A 17,907-nucleotide genomic window follows, 5' to 3' on the forward strand; every position below is an offset into this window, starting at 1 on the left:
TGTTAGTCATAGAATTCCTTGAATTTATGGATTTATGGACAATAGGCAGGAGGATCATCATGCGTTGATCATTAATATGGACGGTAAGATTTTTGATCAAGTTGTTTCTATTTTGATTGATCCTAGATCTAACTATACTTATACTAATCCTGACCTAGTGGATTAGTGTGGTTTGAGAAAATAAGTGCATGCAGAATCTTGCTTGGTAATGAAAAATGAAATACGATTAGAAAAAATCACCTTACGAAATCCCTAATGTCTAATGGCCACTCCATTTCATAAATCAACAAAGCTTAGTGTGGGGCTATGAACCCTAAAACTATAGCTCTCTTCCATAGGCTCTCATTTCACTTCCTTATATCCAAGGAAACATTAACCTTATTTCCACATTTTTAGTCAAAAAGAATATTAAACCCTTATTTAAACCTCACAAAACACTCAAATAATTATTTTATTATGCCTAGGACATGCCTAATCCTATGACTACATCAACTTATTAAACTCTTTTCTCCTATGGTAAGTCATACATCTCGTGCGTTTATTTCAATGTTCAATGTTCATCTCAAATAAGATATAACACACACAAACTACTACTATATTTCCAAAATTTCCATTTTCAAACACTTGCTTAAACACCTTATGACTCCAGTATTCGTGAAGCTTTTTAAATTGAGTTTCATCATGAAAAATTTAAATGGGAAGATGATTATAGACTTAGGTAATCTTAGAATCTCCTCTATCGACTTGATCAACATCGTCAACATTCCCAATCTTCATTTCGTTTTTTCCCTTTCTATCCTCGTCTAAAATTGTCACTCCTTCTCTCTATCTCGTTTTTCTATTCTCATTTTTTCCACCCCATTTTATTTCCCAGCTCACCCCCTCATTTTTTTTCTCTTATAATCCACTAGGCCTTAGCCTATTTGTTTCTTATTACTCTGCATTAATTTCTCACTAGTTTATTGTTATTCCTTTTTATTTAAACAATTTCTTCTATTTATTTTTTTAATTGATAGTTTTATGTGATAGTCAATATTTTGGGATATTTTCACTAGGAAAAACTTTTATGGCAAATTTTTGGTTCAATATGGTTGGAATTAGAAAAACCCAGTTATAGTTGTTCACTTGTGGAATTTGGGTTTTCCCATTGGTTTTTGATGACGTTGAATCCATTTCTACTTTTAAAATAGCGATAGAAAAGGTAAACTATAAATTTAAGGTTTTGCAATTAAAAAAATTGTCGAAGAAATTGTGAACACCTAATCTTTATAAAAAATTTAGTATTTAAGAATGGGTGAAGTGTCCAATAAAAACATACAAATTTCAAATATCCACACAATTTATTCTAAAATTCTCTCTTAACAAAATTCCCATCATTATAGACAATTTTAAAAACATGTCCAAATCCATGTTTTCTACAATTTCGTAATAATTTTTCTAAACAACCGACAATAAATTATTATTTTTATTTTTATTTTTATTTTAACTCAATAAAAATATTCCATAACATTTTGACATATCTTCTATACAAACATAGTGAAAATTATGTATTTTGAAAACCAGTTCCTTTATCTACATTCTATTTTTTAACAATATCAAATACAACCTAAGTACCTTTTAGTTGTTCTCTATAAAATGTCCAAAAGTGAGTGTTGGGCTACCTAGAACCAATGCTGGAGTGATGGAAATGTCATAAACTATGGGTGGAGACCCAGCTGCGGGGAACTAGGCAGCAAAAGCACTAAGTCTAAGGCAGAGGGGGAAAGGTACCTAAACTACAGCAGGAATATGACCAGATGCAAAGGGGGTCTGCGAGCTTGGCATGGGCATGGGTTGGTAGATGTACATACAAATGAGAGAAATGGCGGGGGAGAAAAGGGTGCTTCAAGGGGTTGGGGTCATGGCCTTTTCCATTGGGGGTAGCGGGCTCCGACCCATCCCAGCATGAGTGTGGGGAGAATAGGGACCCCGTTGCAAGTAATAATGAATGGGTGAGGTGGTGCATAATTTTAATTTTGTGTTTTAATCTAACTTATTGTGGATGTCATTAGTGCTCAAGACAACAAGTTATGGCTTGTGCTACGTAAGGCCATGCGCGTGGTAGGAGAGGCCCGACACCCAGGAAAGATACAGGGTTGAGCACGTCAGAGCCACGCAAGGGCAGAAAATCAGTAGAACATCTCATAATAGATCTGGCGGAGGCTTACCGAGACAAGACAGATGTTGGCATCCAGAAATTGCTGGAAGAATGGGAAGAGGAAGTGAAAGAAGGAAGCGAGACAGAGGAAGAGATGGACAACTGGAGGAACTTAGTCCCAGATCCGAGAAACACCCATGGAAGAATCACTTCATTCAAGCAAACTCTATACTTGTATTGGCTAATGAAGAGTTTACTATGCAAGGAAATGGAGGAGATCTCAATGGGAATGACAATGAAACTACAGGGAATGTCAAACTACAAGAAGGATATGGATAAAATCCTCTTTTAGCTGCATAAATAGGATATTAGGCTGGATAGAATTGGCTTCCATATCCCTTCCATCCTGGAGTTGTAAGATATGCCAGGAGCATCCGCCAAGGACCTGACACCAGTTGCATTTTTCTTAGAGGAACAGAAAGATTAGATTCCTATCCATGCATAATTTTGTATTATGCGAATAGCTTTTAATTTCCATGTTGCAATTATGAGTTTATATAGTTATGTAGTGTTTGGTCATGAAATAGAGGCATATCTAGCCTGGCTGGAAAGACTAAGACAATATTATTTTCGGATGGCTTACAATGCAGGTTGGTGGCCAATACACTTGGTTTCCCTCTGGGGCAAGTTGAGGCCACTCAATTTTTTTTTGTGGTGTCAACTTGTTTATGTTTAACTAGGGAAAACTTTTGTGAAAACGTTTTAGTTAAATATGGTTGGAATTAGAAAAACCTGGTTATAGTTGTTCACTTGTGGAATTTTAGTTGCCCCATGGCTTTTTGATGAGGTTGAATCCATTTCTACTTTTAAAATAGCGATAGAAAAAGTAAACTACAAATTTAAGGTTTTGCAATTAAAAAAAAATTCAAGGAAATTGTGAACGCCTTGTCTCTATTAATTTTTTAGTATTTAAGAATGGCTGAAGTGTCCACTCAAAACATAGAACATTCAAATATCCACACAATTTATTCTAAAATTCCCTCTTAAAAAAATTCCCATCATTGTAGAAAATTTTAAAAATATGTCCAAATCCATGTCTTCTACAATTTCATAATAAATTTTCTCAACAACCGACAATAAATTATTAATTTTATTTTTAATCTCCTAGTCATGGAGAGTGAAACATCAAACATTCTACTGTTGTGCATGTAAATGAACATAATAACTAATTTTTTTTGTCCTTTTTTGTGAGTGAAAGTGTGAATGATAACTTCTTTTGGTGATGCTGCAGGGGGATTAGGGATGATGGTAGATGGTCAGATGGCTTGGGAGGAGATTAGGGGTCCTTTTCTAGCTTCCTGTGTGCTTTTTCCAGAATTTAGCCTCAAAAATGGTGACTACAACTCAACCTACAAGATGTTCTAAGGCGTCCGACATGATGTCGTGTATTCCTACAAGATCCCCTGTATTCCTACAGGATGCAGCCGAGAGCAAGAGGAGGGATTTGGAAGGTGATGTAAGGCTTAGGGAATGTGAATGGTGGGTGGAATGAGGCAAGGGAGTGACTAGGGCTCCTTCAGAGCTCAGACAATTTTGTGAGATGGTGGATTTGCTCAACAAGCTTGAAGAATTATTCTTATGGAATGATGAATTTGGTGAGAGATTTAGTGAAAGAAAGTGATAACGATGGATGGATGAGGTTAGGATGAGGTTGTTGATAATGAAATCTCTTTGTACTGCTGAAACTCCTGCATTGTATCAATCATTGACATTTATCCATAAATCATGTAAACAAGAAGGATTTCAATTAACTAAGGAAAACATAATTTCATGAGCTAAATGCCTATTTCATGCATGGGAAAACTTGTAGATTAATATGAAATCTTGATGAGATCTAGAGTAAGACTGGAGATAGAAGAAATGAAAATTAAATCCTATTCTTGAAAACTAGCAAAGTGCTGACCTATGTAACAGAAAACCCTAAATTCCATGAGAAATCAGAATTCTATCTTTTTGGGGTTGCATAGGAGTTCTTTCCTCAAACGATTATACCTAAAGGAAGGAGTGAGGCAAAATCCACCTACTAACAACTTTTTGATATTCCTTTATATTCCTAAGCTATTGGTGAAGTAATGCACAAATGGAAGCAAGGTAATCAAATCCACAACTTCTTGCAATGAAATAATGCTACATACAATTCAACCATTAATTTATGAAATCAACTAAGCATACAAATACAAGAATAGGAGTGTTTGCTACTAGGGTTGTGACCTAACCCAAGAGCTTCAGCCCTCTGAGTCAACTCAGTGTTGGACCAAGGAAATGCTCATTCTCATTATCAAATTAGAAAATTACATAACAATATCTTCCACAAGTCTTGAACTCGAAAATGGCTAGTATTTTTACATCAAAAATTTGAATCCTAATGACGGTCTAAGACTCCTTATTTATACAAATGAAGTCTCCAATGAATTCCTTAAATCTAGGGAGGCTCGGTTCCCAAACTCAAGATAAACTAGCTCTTTAACTGTCACTGGCTTGGATGCCTTTTGATCTCCATGACTTGGCTTCTTGTAACTTCGAGCTAGTGTGATTGATGGATGAATATTCAAATGAGTGAGGATTAAATGAGGAGGATATATCTCCTACAATCTCTCCTCCTTGTCTCATTCGATTTTCAGCCCTTAATTAGCAAAAATTTCAATGATTTTCTCTCAAAAAACTACAATCAATGCATATTAGTCCACTAAGCATAATATCTCACTTTGACTCATCTCATTAAAAAAAATACAATCAAAATATGTAAGAAATTATGAGAAGAGTTGATTTGAATAAGCTAGGAGGTGTATTAAGGTCCTTATAGTTACCCAATGATGAGGCTCATCAATGCATTAAAGAGGAGTACATTTACAAGACAATTTTCCAGATCAGGTATGGGAATTAGGAGTTTGTTGTAGTTACATTCAGTTTGACTAATCCTCTAGCTACATTTATGTGCTTGATGAATAGTGTTTTGCGTCCTTATTTGTATAATTTTTTTACTATGTTCATTGATGACATATTCGTGTATTCTAAACATTAGGAAGGGGATGCTGAGCATTTAGTATAACTATTGCAGTTGTTAAGAGAGCATCAATTGTATGCTAAGCTCAACAAGTGTAGCTTCTTTCAGGCTCAGGAACATTATGTAACAACCATGGTGAAATGTTCATGTAATAAAAGTTAATAAATGAAGAATAAGACCATGGGTAAGGGACACTTACCAAGGTGAATATTGGGCAAATATATCCTAGTGGGCATCACTTGATGTGTGTTTTCACTAAGGAAATTTGGCAAAGGGTAAGGCAAAGACATTGAAAGGCAAAAGGAATTTTGGCACATTTATTTATGAAAATGGAGGAAATTAGGAGAAAAGCAAGGTGAAATGTCCCAGATTGTGTGAGGAAGAAATTAAAGGAAAATAATGGAAAATGAAGAAATTAGAGGCCTCATGCATAAAAAGGTTTCGGAGGATCAGTTCATGGCTTTTGTCAAGTTCAAGTTTGGAGCTCTCTCATTATTCTCTTTCTCTCTCTCTCACTCTCTTGGTAACTTAGATTTTTCTTAGAACACTCTAGTTTGGAGTAGAGGAAAGGAAAAGCAGGCAAGGAACAAGGAAAGGAAAGCATGATAAAGCAGCTTCAATAGGAATGCTTGCAGGTAACCTTTTTCATGTGTGATTTCCTAGATAGTTTGGACATGCATGGTTTTTCATGTTAGTTTATGGTTCTATTGTTGTTGGTGTCATAGTTTTTCCAGACTTTGACAGTGGACGTCAGCCTAGACTAGCCTTTTTCTAGATTCCATTGTATGTTGGAATGTTTATTTTGGTTTCAAAAATTCGGAATTTCTGAATGGAGTTGGGAATATGGGGCGGAGGTGGTCCAAAGGTTCATTCTCAAAGGCATAGGAATACCTTAACTAGTTTTGGTGAGATACACAGTAAATCTTGAGGGAGAGGTCTTTGTTTAGGGCCTAGTGATCTGGGTTTGGATTTCGGTAAAACCTGAGAGACAAGGAGACGAAAAATTCCTCAAGGATAGTGATGGATTCCAAAGGGAGTTCCACATTCTGTTCGGTGGCGATTGGAGTGCCGATTTTGGTGCGATCAAGATTTGGTGAGGGTGGAGGTGGTTTAACCTCCAGATTCCATTAGTTGTTCTTGGATTGGGTTTTTTATGAGATCCCACATTCATGCTTGGAATATGGCATAGGGGTGCCTAGATGAAATAGAGATTTGGTTAAGCTATGTCTATGGTCAGGTGGTACTTGGAAGTCTTGAACCTGTTGGGAGTTGCTTATGATTAATAAAAACTAAGTTCTCTAATTTGTACTAATTTATATGTGGATTTAATGACTGCCATATCTCTTATATTTATATGGATTTCTGTTGGGGTTGAATGACTCGTTCGTGTCATAGCTATTTCATGTATTTACTTGTAATTTCAAATGGATAGATGCAAGAGCTAATCGATGATGTAGTAGTTCAATGGAGAAGGAGGTTATCTTTCTCATTTTGTTTCATAATTTGTTTCAGTCATTTATGCCCTGTCTTATATCCTATACATGTAGTTTGCACTGATACCAAGTATTTGACATAATGTTGGTCCTAGTTAGAGATTCTCAGGCCTATTCCTAAGGGTGATTGTTGACTAATAAACATTTTTATAATGTTTTTAAAGGATTCTGGAAGATACAACAAGTTTTGGGCAGAGGCGAGGATTCTGGGATAGAAAAGTGGCTTAAATTTCGGGGTTGATGGCATAGAACTGGTAATTTTGGTCCACATTCATTGGAAAACAGACGTGTGAGAGTGACTTTAGGTTGCTAGCTGCTCCCTTGCCTATAGCATGAGAGAAACTATGGCTTAAGTGTTGTAGAATAGTAGTGGAACCCAGGGAAAGGCTCTCTGAGTAGCAGTCTTGTCTCCTGAGGGATATTGGGATGATGTTGGATGAGTGTATGTGATTTTCCATTGATTCCACCTCCTTAAGGTGACATAGTAGTTCGAATATTAATGTAGTATCATATCTCCTCATGTTTACCTCAGTTGGCATTCTTACTTTGGGTATAGTTGGGAGGGGTTTCTACAGATTTCTATCGGAGCATGGTCACGCTCTCTTTGGGTCATATCTAGTGTTACAGATATGTGTTAAGGTGTTGTTCATGCATGCATGTCAGTTGTGTGTGTGGTTCTTACACTTAAGTTCCATGTGCTTGTTGCATTGCATCATATTGATCATGGTAGTAGTAAGGTTATCACAAGGAACTTGATGTCAGTTTTATGGAATGCATCGTCATTGGTATATGAATAGTTATACAATTATATGAAACTTGATTAAATCCTTGTATGATGGGTTGCATTCTTGGTTATTTGATTACATGCATGAGTCTTGTAGGTTGATTACAAGAATTGATCTCTTATGCTCGATTACATGCGGTTATGCGTATATCTAGTTGATCAGGCATTGCTTATGCACATGGATAGTTGCATGAGGAAATGAGTATACTGGAGTATTGTATTGGTTGTTATCATGCATGAGGTCATAGTGTTAGTGCTCGAATCTGCCTCAGGCTGAAGGAAGGCAAGGTTCAAGGCAACATCAAACCAAGCTCAGCCTCGTAGCTAGCCCTACGAGGACAGGAGAGGGCTCTCTCCAGATCTATCTCGATGAAATGAGCAATAGGGTGCGAGATGACTTAAAATGGGAACTGATTTTAGGCTAGTAAATGAATTTGAATGAGGGATATTTGATTTAATGACTAAGTTGCTGGGCTGTATGGGACAAGGACAACATGAGCAGAGATTTAACCAAAGGCACAGGATATTTCGAAAGGCGAAATAAGCATGAGATTTTAGCAATTGAATTGAAATTAAATGGGGTGAAAAAACTGTTTAAGAAAGCTGAAAAGGGCATTAATATATGAATCCTTTACAGGTAGAAGAAAGCACATAAATACTAAGCACTTCCTCAAGGAAGAGCAATGACTGATTTCTACCTTTCTCACTTAAAAGTATTCAGCTGGAAACGATCATGAATGAACTGCAAAAAACCACAGGATACATATGAAACAGAAAGAAAAAACACATGCCAAAAATCATACCGCAAGAATCTTATAAATCAGAGCTGCACCATTTAATTATTTCTCTGTCAAAACTGTACAGTGATAGTGTTGGGTTTTTTCTTCCCACACTTTTCTCAGAACTCAGAACCCTTTACACATAAATTTTCATACAATAAATAGACTCAAGAATGGGAAAATAGATCGATGAGAATAGGGGCCGTTTCACCTAAAATCATGAGAATAGGAAAAGTCTGCTCTAAAAAGGAGCAGGGTTACATTTTGTTTGTTGATGTCTAATTAAACGACAGAATCTGGAGCGTGGACCATTTGAATTGCAGCTGCAGTTAAAAATAGGCCATCGTTTCCTATCTTTCTGCTGCGGTGACTTTTCACCTTACGCTGGCCCTTTGAATCAAAAACTAATTTTTTAATAAAAGCGGTTTTCCACTAAAATTTGCCTTTAATGAATGCACCCAGCTGCAATTTGCTAAGCTCAACACGTGTCTCTATTTTGCAGAAATTACTTATGTCACTGGTCTGAGAGAGCTGGTCTAATGAAAGCGTAACAATGATCACCCTGCACACCTCCACTGTGAACCAAAACACTATGAAGAGTATATATAAATTGCGCACACTTCTCTCTGCATCTGGGAGAGATATTTGCCATTGTCTCTGTCTATGTCAAGTGAAGTAGAAATTCATATTGATCATCTATCTTGACCATTGTGTCTCTCATGAAATCATATTCAACACTTCAACCGAAGTTGTAGTACGGGAGGAAAACCAAGGAAAAGAACACCTTTTCTTGCCTTCTGACGTCCATACTACTCGGCATGATATTTGTTATCACCATCAAGTTTTTTCAACTTCAAGATACTTATCAATGAAGCATAGACATCTCGACAGCCTTTAAAATCAAGCTATATATCGTAAAATTATTCCTTCCTTGTAGATTCATAATCCACATTTATGCACTCGATGTAGTTCATATGATGTCCTTCAAATAGATGCTTTATTGTATCCTCAACAACTGTGCCCTTCATTTTACCTTCTAACTTCTCATAGAGTAAGTGGTTTAGCTCCTGCAAATCCTCTGTTGTAACTTGCCCACTTCCACGCTACAAAGAGGCATAGAGAAGCTTACATCATGCTTCTATAGAAAAGCTCGAAGCCCACGAGTGGATCTTGTGAGATATGCAGCACATGTATTCTCCATTTTCGCATTTAAAATACCTCACACAAACATGACTATAATTTGTTGAATGCAAAAATAAAAGATATCACGTCTTTTTCCTAAACCTGTGATAGATGGAATGAAATGAATCTACCCAAGCTGATTGTCGTTTTGATAGGAACTCACTCTCTGCAACACTGACACGAGCAGCAGATAATGCCATAGTAGAAATAAGAGATGGTGGTAACATAGATTATGGGTACACCCATGAGTGCAACGATTTCCAAAAGGAAATCTCCTTCTGTTGGGAGAACTGTCAGCAACAATTATAGTTTGCATGTACTTTATCATGTGAACAATCAAACCAAAACATGAATTATTTTATCCCATGTACTTACTAGTATTATTCAACATATGGCACCAGTTAAGTGAAGAGGAAGAAATTAGGTGCATATTAACTTTCAGGCTCAAATCCAAAGGTACTCTATCTCCAGCTATTTGCAAATCATGTCCAAAACTGTTAGCATGCAAGGATGATCATAAATTTCTCAATAAACCTGGAGGGTCATGAGGTTGAGTGACAACAGTTGAGGCCTTATTATTTGCTAATACCTTAAACGCCTTGGCCATATCAACAGTCGTTCTTGAAGACAAAGTAGGAGAACTCGAAGAGAGCTCAACAACATTATGAAAGTTGTTATATTTTTGACACTCAGCCTTCATTTCAGCATTCTTATTTGTATATGCACTATTTATGGGGGTATCTGGATTACCAGATGAAGTGTGATTTCCATTCCTTCTCTAAATAAATTTTGATGAAAGCTTCACATCAAATGGTGCGGAACCTTGGTTGGTCTCTTTTATCTGTTTATGAAGCAAAGGAGCATCCTTAAACTTGTCTCTAGAGCTAAGTATTTTAAGCCTATCACCAGGCTTGGTAACAGGATAAATATCAACAACACGAGTATCGATGTATCTGGGTAGCTTGGGAAACTCAACTTCCTTAGGCCCAGAAACCATTGCATCATTGGACTTCTCTCCTTGTGATGTCATAAACCAGTAATGCTCCAGCTACTCCTTTGTAATGCTCCAACTGCTCCTCGGAATGACACCTATCCAGCTGTGTCCCAGATTGAAGTTTTATTTGATTTGTTATCAATGGTAAACATGCGAGCATCAAACTCCACACCAATTGTCAAGTCGTGGACAAGCTGGAATCTCTTATCAGTGAACTGGAGGAGAATACGTGCCCACCCCTGAGTATTTGGCAGCCACCTGTACAACTGCAGCTCCATTTAATTCGAAAAACATTTTTGGAGCAGAAGGAATGAGATTATTTTGATTTTTATTTGAATCCGTGGTGAATTTCTGTCTTTGACTGTTTCATTTTCCTTTTGTCGTTTGAATAACTTTTAATGAAAATGAGGATATTGAGTGATTGTTTCGCCGTCACAAACAAAATGCATTCAAATATCATATTCAAAGCACCCGATTTCCTGTGAAGATAATATTTGCCACCATACAAAAACAAATAGATAGATCTTATTGAAAATACCATCCTTTAAGAACTGGCCATTTAGCGATTGAAATGGAGTCCTTCATAGATGCCTTTAAACCAAAATTCACTCCCACGCAAGAACGCCGCATCATGCTAATAATGAAAAGTTGGTTTGGGGCAGGCAATGGATTTTTCTGAAAATAATACACCAGCCCATGGCAAACGCCTAGTTTATCTCAATCACAGGCTAAAACAACACCTGTCCCAGTTGCAATAATACTTATTTTATTTGAAAATATGCAATCATATCATTAAAGTGTCAGTCCTTTATAAACGTTGGCCATAGAGTCATCGTATTGTAACTCCAGGTCCATGAGGTTCTGAAGTCCAAATATCCATTTGGGTACCACGAATTTAGTCAGACTAACCGTTTCAAGGTGTTCCATGACTTCCAAGCAGAAGGATTCTTCCAAAGCTAGGTGTAGTACTATTACCGGTGGCATTGAGGAATACTGTAAGCTTCAATGTGAAACTGTAAATGATGTGGGTGGAACAGAAACAGAAACACCAAATGGCGCACTCCAAAGAGCCTTGTAACTCTGATTTTCTGCTATATTCAGAAAACTCCTCTAATGGTACGAGAATTGATCAAACTAGCTACTGTGATTGAAGGAACGTTAAGGTCATAACTAATTCCAACATTTGAACTACATACAGCACCGGTGTATTTGAGAAGAAGAGGTGCATATCCATTTATGGTACATAGGAACGCAATATAATATTCATAACCTGCATTGAAGATGAGTCTGGTTTCCAAGGCAGCAGTTGGATTCACAAATCCACTTCCCATGTCAAAAGGTGTGGTCGAAATTGCATCGGCATCTTGATTGCTGTAGGAGTGTTGTGCCATAATTAGTAACCCTTGATTGTCATTGAGTGATGCAGTGGTGGATAGTACAGAAGAAATGGCTGCTGGTTTAAATTTGGGGTATTTTTGTTTCATTAGAGCTTCCATTCCCGCTATATGAGGTGCTACCATGCTTGTTCCCGAAAACATTGCAAAATTCTCGCCTTCAAATTCAGCTGAATCTGTGCAAACAGAGTTTCAAGCAGCCCAGATGAGATTACCAGGAGCTATTATATTTGGTTTCAGTATATCTACTGCATCTAAAAGATTGTCCTGCGGATTGGCCCCCCTTGAAGAATAATACATGACTTTGGGTGCTTTCTTGCTGTAATCTGCTTTCAATCCTCTAGGGACAGTGGCAACTCCTCCAAAATTAACAATGTTGTTAGATTCATCTCTAGTTATGGAGTCACTGTAGTATTTCAGAAAAGTCTTAGAATCATCTGAAGAGGAAATGATCAATCCCGACATCGTCAAAGGGACTCGATTGAATGGAAACCCAACCACAAAAGGGTCTGTGTAGAAGATGATGCCCACTGCACTCAAATTGTTAGCAGTCATAACTACTTGTCTCACAGAAGGTAGACCAAGGAAAAACCTTATTGTGTAGCTACAGATCAAGATGTTTCCTTCAACTAGATGTTGTTCCAATTCACTGGGATCTTGGCATTCATTGGCATACATATCATCAGTTCCATTATTTTCGGCATGAGTTGCAACAACTAGACTGTACATATCATCATCATCTGTTCCAGGAGCAAGTCCAACTCCTGAGATTGTGAGATTGTTGCCAAGAACTATAGAATTATTATAACTACGATCATCGGCAGCAGCTCCCACTGTGAATATCCATGGGCTGAAGGACAAAATACTCTTTGGAGAAGGTCCAGCATTTCCTGTAGCTTGAACGACAAATAATCCAACTTTCATAGCGGACAACAAAGCCATGTCTATTGGGTTAAAGAAAGTCGCAATCCCAGAAGGTGGCCTGTTACGTATGATTGACGGAGAGAGTATATCAACCCCATCTTGAGCTGCCATGAGAAGAATTGAGCTGAAAAAAGTTGAGTTTTTGATGAATCAATGATGAATTTCATCCTTAGGGCTCTTTGCACCGCGCGCACTCCCAGTGCGCCGCGCCAGTGTTAATTTACACTGCGGAGGAGCACCCAATGCGCCGCGCGTGCCCAGTGCGTCGCACCACTCAGTCTATGCGCCGCGCTGGCAAACTCCAGCACATTTTTTGACCAGTTTACCTCTAATCACTAATTTTACTCGAGACTCATTTGTCTCCGCACTTATTTTTGAGTGCATACTCTTTATTTTCTTTCCCCGATCTGAACCACATGATCATTTTCACTAAATGCTCCCTCCATTTCTGTATTTGCAAGTGATGGGTCTTTCTATGTTTGTGGAGGCCATTCATAGTTTCAATTTATGTCATATGGGTAATATCAAAGTTTTCTCTTTTTAGTGTCCTGCTTGATTAAAATGATGACTCTTATGTTGATTCTTTGCAGGGATAGGAGCTACTGAACCTAGCAAGATGGGCAGGGTTGCTTGAAGAACTATAAAATCTTATCAATCATGTATCAAACGAACTTAATAATTCCTTCTTCAAAATAGAGTTTTGAAGAAGAAATGTCCTTCAGCATTAATAGTAATGTGAATCTTGAAGTGAAACATTATTGAAGCTCCCTTTGGCCTGTAGGCGTTATTTCACACTTCTTGAGACAAAATCTCTGGACTCAAGAATTAAAATGACTCTTTTTTACCAAAATGGCATTTGATGACTGCAAATGACGAGAAATGAACCTTGGTGAATTTGACTCTGACAGAGGACTGACAAGACTGAGTGTAACACTGGCTCCAATTGGGATGGAAGCTGCCACTTCGTGGAGGTGCCAAGAACAACAGATCTCTGGAAGAGCTAGACAGTGCCTTCGTCCATTGGGCTATGGAGTCCATTATTCCGACAAACCAACATGAATCAATTTATTGACTGAAAACTTGACTCAAACTGACTAAATGCAAACTGACATGACTGAAAAAAAACTTGACTCTAACAAACTAACTCAAAATGGCAAAGACCTGGACTTAAATCTTAAAGCTTGGTGGCAGTACATGGCCACCTGTGTTTCTTACAAGACAATATATCCTCAAACTATATCAAAATTCCAATGCAACCAATCAAGAAGATGGCTTCTTGACTGATTCTTCCTATCAGATCTTCTGGTCAACAGTGGATGTTTGTAACTGGGTCTCCAAAAACCTAATTTACGATGATCTCCTTCATCATTGAACACTACAATAATCACCTTCACTGCTGACTGCAACAAACTTGCCAGAGGATCTTGAAAAACGTGAAGATTTTCCATTGCCACCTCCTGCTGAGAAAATGAGATGTCTTTTTCTCTTGCTTCTGATTTTTCTTCATAAATAAGAGCATGTTCCTGGTCTTCAAAAAATTCTGAACGAGTAGATGAGCATATTTCCTCTTCAAAGAACATTTCAAAACACGAAACATATGAAGAAGAATCTGAAATGGGATCCGTAATGGTCGGGTCTTCGGTAGTCTGAACATCTTGCATGCTATCTTCATATGATATGACAGCCAGATTCTCATTACATTCATTAGTCATAAGAAAAGAAACTTCAAATGTTTCATGAAACTCAAGCATGACCTTTCTGTCATCTATCATAAATTCATCCAGAGAATCTTTTTCACCTACTTGAACGAAGATATCCTCTTGCTGTTCATGGATTAACTGAATTACCTTGGTAGGAAGGCTGTGTTCTGATGAGATGAGGGCAGTTAGGCCTATAACTCTATCTTCTTCATTTGAGGCAGCCTCAACAATGCAATTTTCTTCTATGAGATCCGAAACAACATGTTTTTCCTCATCACAATCCATCTCTCGATCTGGTTTATCATCATCATTTTCACAGATTGGAACATCATTTTCCTGTGTATCCTCATTTATTTCAACCAGATCTGAAATAGGACTTCTTTTTTCATCATTTTCAGTCATATGGAAATCTTTAACCTGCTGATTTTGATCCTGCTGCAAAGTTTCCTCTAAGAGTTCTATAGACTGCTGAAATGGGTTTTCACACAGGGCTTCCATGATCTCATCATCCGTAAAATTATCATCCTCATAGTATTTTTCAAGGCTTTCAATAAAAGTAGAAGCATGTTTGCAACAGTCATGAACTAGATTTAACGATGGATAAGAGTCTTTATATCTTTCAATGAATAGGGCATGAAAATCCTTTAGACAGTAAATACAAGCAGGCGGCAAACTTTCATACCAAGATTGGGCTTCACCTTCTAGAGTGGCCAGGAATATCTTCATTAAGCAATCTTCAGGAAAATCAACCTTCAACTTACGAATATGCATGTGAAATCAAACTAGATGTAAAGAAGCGTCCTTCTTACCATCATCTTTAAATGTAGGCAAATTCCTTGACCAATCTACTTTCGAAATCTTATTTGGAAAGCCTGGAATGTGATCTCAGCTCATGGGAGCGTATCTTCTTGCAATCCGTTCCATTTTAAGAAATCTCAAAGCTACTGATCCCTTTGTCGTGGAGTCACCATGAAACACTGGTTGCTAGATTCTTCAGTGAAAGGAGTCGCTAGGTGAATGATTTTTAGCCGTCTTCTTATGTCTGATCGTTGTTCACCATCAACTATCAGCTCTGAACTTGAGATATGTACTAGGGCAGGACAATTTTCAAGCAAACCATTCTCGTCCCCAGCGGAGTCGCCACTATGTTAGCGCTCAAATCTGCCTCAGGCTAAAGGAAGGCGAGGTTCAAGGCAACATAAAACCAAGCTTAGCCTCATAGCTAGCCCTACGAGGACAGGAGAGGGCTCTCTCCGGATCTATCTCGATGAAATGAGCAATAGGGTGCGAGATGACTTAAAATGGGAACTGATTTTAGGCTAGTAAATGAATTTGAATGAGGGATATTTGATTTAATGACTAAGTTGTTGAGCTGTATGGGACAAGGACAACATGAGCAAAGATTTAACCAAAGGCATAAGATATTTCATAAGGCGAGATAAGCATGAGATTTTAGCAATCGAATTGAAATTAAATGGGGTGAAAAGACTGATTAAGAAAGCTGAAAAGGGCATTAATATATGAATCCTTTCCAGACAGAAGAAAACACATAAAGACTGAACACTTCCTAAAGGAAGAGCAATGACTAAATTCTACCTTTCTCACTTAAAAGTATTCAGCTAGAAATGATCATGAATGAACTGCAAAACATCACAAGATACATATGAAACAGAAAGAAAAAAAACATGCCAAAACTCATACCGCAAGAATCTTATAAATCAGAGCTGCACCATTTAATTATTTCTCTGTCAAAACTATACAGTGATAGTGTTGGGTTTTTTCTTCCCACACTTTTCTCAGAACTCAGAACCCTTTACACATAAATTTTCATACAATAAATAGACTCAGGAATGGGAAAACAGATCAATGAGAATAGGGGCCATTTCACCTAAAATCATGAGAATAGGAAAAGTCTGCTCTAAAAAGGAGCAGCATTACATTTTGTTTGTTGATGGCCAATTAAAAGACAGAATCTAGAGCGTGGACCCTTTGAATTGCAACTGCAGTTAAAAATAGACCATCGTTTCCTATCTTTCTGCTACGGTGACTCTTCACCTTACGCTGGCCCTTTGAATCAAAAACTAATTTTTCAATAAAAACGGTTTTCCACTAAAATTTGCCCTTAATGAACGCACCTAGCTGCAATTTGCTAAGCTCAACACGTGTCTCTATTTTGCAGAAATTACTTATATCACTGGTCTGAGAGAGTTGGTCTAATGAAAGCGTAATAATGATCACCCTGCACACCTCCACTCTGAACCAAAACACTATGAAGATTATATAAATTGCGCACACTTCTATCTGCATCTAGAGAGAGATATTTTCCATTGTCTCTGTCTATGTCAAGTGAAGTAGAAATTCATATCGATCATCTATCTTGATCATTGTGTCTGGCATGAAATCATATTCAACGCTTCAACCGAAGTTGTAGTACGGGAGGAAAACCAAGGAAAAGAACACCTTTTCTTGCCTTCTGAAGTCCATACTGCTCGGCATGATATTTGTTATCACCATCAAGGTTTTTCAACTTCAAGATACTTATCAAATGAAGCATAGACATCTCAGCAGCCTTTAACATCGAGCTCTATATCGTAAAATTATTCCTTCCTTGTAGATTCATAATCCACATTTATGCACTCGGTGTAGTTCATATGATGTCCTTCAAATAGATGCTTTATTGTATCCTCAACTGTTGTGCCCTTCACTTTATCTTCTAACTTCTCGCAGAGTACTTGGTTTAGCTCCTACAAATCCTCTGTTGTAACTTTCTCCACTTCCATGCTACAGAGAGGCATAGAGAAGCTTACATCATGCTTCTTTAGAAAAGCTTGAAGCCCATGAGTGGATCTTGTGAGATATGCAGCACATGTATTCTCCATTTTCGCATTTAAACTACCTCCCACAAACATAACTATAATTTGTTGAATGCAAAAATAAAAGATATCACATGTCTTTTTCCTAAACCTGTAATATATGGAACGAAATGAATCTTCCCAAGCTGATTGTCGTTTTGATAGGAACTCACTTTCTGCAACACTGACACGAGCAGCAGATAATGCCATAGTAGAAATAAGAGATGGTGGTAACATAAATTGTGGGTACACCCACGAGTGCAACGCTTTCCAAAAGGAAATCTCCTTCTTTTGGGAGAACTGTGAGCAAGAATTATAGTTTGCGTGTACTTTATCATGTGAACAATCAAACCGAAACATGAATTCTTTTATCCCATGTACTTACTAGTATTTTTCAACATATGGCACCAGTTAAGTGAAGAGGAAGAAATTAGGTGCATATTAACTTTCAGGCTCAAATCCAAAGGTACTCTATCTCCAGCTATTTGCAAATCATGTCCAAAGCTCTTAGCATACAAGGATGATCCTAAATTTCGCAATAAACCTGGAGGGTCATGAGGTTGAGTGAAAACAGTTGAGGCCTTATTATTTGCTAATCCCTTAA

At 37.6% G+C, this 17,907-nt stretch overlaps 1 pseudogene; it reads right to left on the reverse strand.

Annotated features, from left to right (window-relative positions):
• Positions 1–11,346: 11,346 nt before the first annotated feature.
• On the reverse strand, positions 11,347–12,862 carry LOC149171255 (subtilisin-like protease SBT2.3 pseudogene; annotated as a pseudogene).
• Positions 12,863–17,907: the final 5,045 nt, after the last annotated feature.

Source organism: Pinus tabuliformis, chromosome 4_2 (genome assembly GCF_031772625.1).
Source record: "Pinus tabuliformis cultivar Carrire ecotype Pingquan chromosome 4_2, CPIR1, whole genome shotgun sequence".
NCBI classification, from domain to species: domain Eukaryota; kingdom Viridiplantae; phylum Streptophyta; class Pinopsida; order Pinales; family Pinaceae; genus Pinus; species Pinus tabuliformis.